This window comes from Octopus bimaculoides, chromosome 18, assembly GCF_001194135.2.
Source record: "Octopus bimaculoides isolate UCB-OBI-ISO-001 chromosome 18, ASM119413v2, whole genome shotgun sequence".
Taxonomy (NCBI): domain Eukaryota; kingdom Metazoa; phylum Mollusca; class Cephalopoda; order Octopoda; family Octopodidae; genus Octopus; species Octopus bimaculoides.
The window spans coordinates 40,355,609-40,360,953 of NC_068998.1; the positions used below are offsets into that span (position 1 = coordinate 40,355,609).

General features: G+C 36.3%; 1 protein-coding gene across 2 annotated transcripts in view; it reads left to right on the top strand.

The window, feature by feature from the left end:
• LOC106876972 (POU domain, class 4, transcription factor 2) overlaps positions 1-5,345 on the top strand; it is a 138,991-nt gene that overhangs the window by 56,597 nt on the left and 77,049 nt on the right. The window lies entirely within an intron of this gene.

A 5,345-nucleotide genomic window follows, 5' to 3' on the forward strand; every position in this document is an offset into this window, starting at 1 on the left:
ATTAGTTATAGATGTGAAGTACAGCAATTAAGAAAATGTTGTGTAGGGTGGTTGTTATGTTTGTGTCATGTGTATTATGTATAGAATAGTGTTGTAATTACGTGTATGTAGTCTGGTAGTTGTGTGTGTATTGTGTAATGTGGTAGTTATGTATGTGCTATGTAGTAGTTGTATGTTATGTGTAGTGTAGTGGTTGTATCGTATGAGTAATGTTGAAGTTACATGGTATTTGTGTGTTGTGAGGTAGTTATGTATATATTGTATAGTGTGGTAGTTGTCCATATGTTGTGTGTGCTGTGGTAGTTATACAGTAATTATAAATATATAGTATACACTGCAGCATTTAGAAATTTATATATTTTCTTAAAATCAGGTATTTTTGCACCTGCTTCCTCTATATAATGCCATCCAACTGTGAAGGTAGTGTAACACTTGTAGACTTTATTTTTATTGTTTTATATACTGAAAGTAACACAACTTCTATATTATTACTGAAAGTAATTATGTACTTTATAAATAATTTAATTCTCATTTTTGGCGAAACTCCCAAAGGATTCAAGATCAGTAATTTATTATGTAAATATAAGTTGGTTTACAACTTCATAACTTCCTTTTATTTTCTTCTTGTTTTTTTTTTTGTATTTTTCATTATTTTTCCCATACTAGGATGAGTTTGTCGGATGTGAGTTTACTAAATTTAGGTATTTGCATACAATTTGTTTGAATATCTGTTTTTAAACAGTCACATGACTCCTCTTGATGTTAAAATATCAGACATGGACTGTCTGGCTGTAGTACTTGTTACATTAGACAGAAGCTAAAATATGTGAAGCTCAAATCCACTGCAGATGTCTTGTTGGATAATTAGAGAAGTGCACATTTAATGTCATTTTGTCTCATGTCACATAGCTTTCAATAATATGCTCCAGTATGGCTGCAGTTTAATGATTGTAATGTGTAAGAGGATAAAAGAATCAGGCATGTATCATCATCATCATCATTTAACATCCATTTTCCATGCTTGCTGGCATAGGTTGGATAGCATGACAGGAACTAGCAAGGCCAGGGACCACACCAGGTTCCATAGTCCGTTCTGGCTTGGTTTCAGTGGCTGGATGCCCTTCCTAATGCCAACCACTCCACAGAATGCACTGGGTGTTTTTTTCTGTTGCACCATCATCAGTGCTTTGCACTACATATCTCTGTCCATGGTCATCTCCTTTGTAAGGTTCGGCGTTTTAAAAACCAAGAATGACTTTAATTTGCAATCCTCGTTTGTTTCTTAAAATTATTGCTGTGGTAGTCATTACTAGCCAATGAGTTCCTAGTTAAATGCTCCCATAACTAAGGCAGCATTCCACTGGGGTAGGGATTTTTTCAATCAAAACCTGATTAGTTTGGTTCCTGACCAGGTGGCATCATGTTTGTCCTTGAGCAAGACACTTCATTTCATGTTGCTTCAATCCACCCAGCTGAAAGTGAGTACCTACTGAGTACTGGTACAGCCATCTCACTTCTCTTACCCTGGCCGTCACATCTTAGATGTTCCAGTAGGTCAAATTGGTTAGAGGATCAAGGGGTTGTTTATGTCTGTCCATGACTATATAAGCACCTGAAATAATTTCTGAAAAGATATTTTCCCAAGTAATGCTCACTATGATTCTTTATTTCCTACTGTAGGTGCAAGCAGGGCTGTGTGGTAAGAGATTTGAGCAAGTGTCTTTCGCTATAGCCCCCTAGGCCAGCCAAAGCTTTGTGAATGGATTTGGGAGATAGAAACTAAAAGAAGTCCATCTCTCTCTCTCTCCCACACACACACACACACTCACATTTATATTATGTAACGAGGCTTATTATGTGGTAAGGCTTCAACAAGTAGAATAGCACTCGATCAGCAAGAGAGTAAAGATAATGTTATAATAAAAACCCTAAGTCTTCTGAAATTCAGTTACCCAGGGTTTTGTTGCCAAAACAGTAATTTATTTCATTATTTTTCAAGCTGAGAACAAGACTGTTTGTCAGTTGCTTTTTAAAGCAGATGACGTTGGAATAGGGAATGCTCATAAGAAAGAAGACAGGAAGAAAAGCACAGGGCAGATAAGCAATGTTACAATAAACAAATGTTCGAAAAATGTGTAAATAAGATATTAATGATTTACAATGTGTTCAGTGGCTTATTTTTAAATTCCACCAAGATGTATTTCTTAAAATGCAGACAAAGAAAAATCTCATTTCCGGAATTTACGTAGTTGTTGTGGCTCTCAAGTTCTTCAAGAGATATAGTTTTTCAAGAGAACACATTAAACATCTTTTTGGCCTGTTGATATAGGATTTGGTTTTGGAAAGGATTTTCCATTTGACATTGTATTTAATCCCTTTGTCTTTAAGTTTCCTGATTGAAGCTGAAAGGGTAGTTGAATGTCTCTTATGATGTCTAAAAGTTGAAAGATGGTTGTTCAAGACTTGTGGTTTTCATTATAACATATGTATATATGTAGGTATATGTGTGGGCAAGTGTGTGTGTTTGTGTCTCCTTGACTTGTCATTGTGAGATTGTTGTAAATGATTGTCACTGTAACATAAGCAGTTTCATTCATTTCCACTATTCAGTGAGACAATATCTGGTCGTGGGGAAACGTTACCTTGCTTGGAAATAGGTAAGGGTTGGCGACAGAATGAGCATCTAGCCATAGAAAATCTGCTACAATAAATTTCATCCATCACATAGAAGCATGGAAATGTGGATGTTAAATGGATGAGGGTGATGGTGGTGGTGTCTAATTAATTAGGCTAGTGATTAAGTCCCATTTCTCTAATGTCAGATGGTTGCAGACAATGACTTTCTTTGGGTCAGTAACCAGCCTTTCCCAAATAACTTTACTTGTGGATGAAACAACATATTTCTTTTTCGTTTCTAGCTCAGTGATTAATGGAGATAATACCCAGGACCTTCAAAGTCCCTCTGAGACTGGGTCAGATCAATACAATTTATGTTCAGTTTGGCAGTATCCATGACATTTGCTGGCCCTCTGAGACTGATGATATTGATGTGGCTTATGTTCAGTTTGAATATCTGTAAGCCAACACCTGCAGAGAAAATGTCGATGGTGTAGGAAGCTTGGGGTTGTGGGGTTACAAGGGATGATGTTCCAGAGAGGAAAGATTGAGCATGGTGATTAGTGGAAATGCCAATCAAGCTGATTTTATCAGTGGCAGTAAACAGTCAGTAAGTTTAGAAGAGCAGTGACTGGTATACCCCTTGGAGGCAGGGGAGAGAAAAACAAAGAAAGAGAGAGAGAGAGAGAGATACAATGATGGGCAAGTATTTGTATTTATCTGGTAAATATAGTTCCAAATGCTTGAGTAGTTGAATAGTATTTATGGTCCACTTTAACCCTTTTGCTGCCATATTTCTGTGGAAATGCTTTGCCACGATTAATTTTGAAAACAATGAAGAATTTTTACTAAAATAATTTTGTTATTTTTATCCCTGTTGTTACCAATCCACCTGGGAACACCCTAGGTTCTATGACATAAACTTACTGTTTTGAAATGGTCTGAATTATAATCTTTCATCAAAATTTTATGCTAAATTGTTCCAGACCCCAGCTTAATAATTAGAAGGTTATTTTACTAAATTCATTATTTTAAAAAAATATTTATTTCTAAAAAGCAGCATATGCTATTTTAAAAAAATATTTATTTCTAAAAAGCAGCACATGCTAACAGAAATATGGTAACAAAAGTGTTTGAAATAGAAATTAACAAGGAATTTTGATAGAAAGTTTTAACTTAGATCACTTTAAAACAGAAAGTTTCTTTCATAGAACTATTAGTGGTCTTAAGTGGGTATCATAGAACTATTAGTGGTCTTAAGGAGTATTCATGCTACATACAGGATCAGCAATGGTTCAGGATCAAATGATTTTCTACTACTATAAAGGCAAATCAAAGTTTGTGTTGGAACCTTGGCTTTGAAATGTATGTGTAATGGCCATGAAGTACCATCAAGAATGGCATGGCTTGAAATTTATATGAAGTGTAAAGTATGATGGTGTTAGCTGTGCATTGCTCATGAGTTGTAACTGGTGCTTTTATCCAGCTTCCAGAAGTGAAAGTTATAAATCATGGCTCCTTGTATTCTGATAATTAAATCTTCCTTCCATAACGTTGTCATGTTGTTCATTTTCAACTTCCAACTTCAAACCTCCTTGCAACTTCAAATCATGCTCTTGCCACTGGGTGTTGAAATTGCCTTTCTGTATGAAAGCTGTTTGGAAGACATTTAGAATAAACTGTTTCTGCTTTAGCTATTGATCAGTACAGCAGCATACACCTCCATGTACGCGTGCATGTGTGTGTGTGTGTGTGTGTACATATATTATTTGCTAACAAGAACAGAATTGACAATGACTTCAAAGTCACTATCAACAATCTTCTTCTTAAAGAATAATAAACATGTTATTTTAAAGTCAGTAAGCTGATGGAATTGTTAGCACGCCAGGCTAAATGCTTAGCAGTATTAAGTCCATCTTTACATTCTGAGTTCAAATTCTACCAAGGTAAAATTTGCCTTTCATCCTTTCAGGGTTGGTAAAACAAGTACCAGTCAAGTACCGGGATCGATTTAATCAACTTCCCCACTCCTCTCAAAAACTGGTGACTCAGCGCCAAAATTTGACACCATTATAACTCAACATAAAAGCAAACATTAATAGAGATAGCTAGCTAGCTAGATAGATAGATAGATAGATGGACGGACGGACGGATGGGCGGGCGGACGGACGGATGGACGGACGGACGGGCGGACGGATGGACGGACAGGCAGATAGATACATACATACATATATTTTTGGGGCCTAACAGAAGGGATTTTATTTTATTTAAGAGGAAATCAGAAACTTGATGTTGTATATAGTTTTAAATATATGTATGCATATTTGTATGTTTCTATGTACATATATACAGAGTGCAATGGGTAAATTGTCACCACTTTATATTTTTAATTTCGTGCATGCACATTGCTTGTTTTTGGTTTTGGCAACTACACAGTATAGTAAGGTCAGTTGGGTACTGTCTGTGAGAAAAACAGCACCATGATGCAATTCACTCTGCCAGAAATTTAGAAATGACATGCTGTACTGCTTGGCATTCACACTGGAACTTCCGATATGAACATTTCAGAGTGATTTCATGTCAATCTGAGGACAGTGCCATCTGAGGACATGTATCAAGACTGATAAAAATCAAACATCCAGTCAACATCATGGTGTCTGGAGTGATCACTAGTGATGGCGACATTATGCCTCCATTCATCTTCCCACATGGCCTTAGACTCAACACGG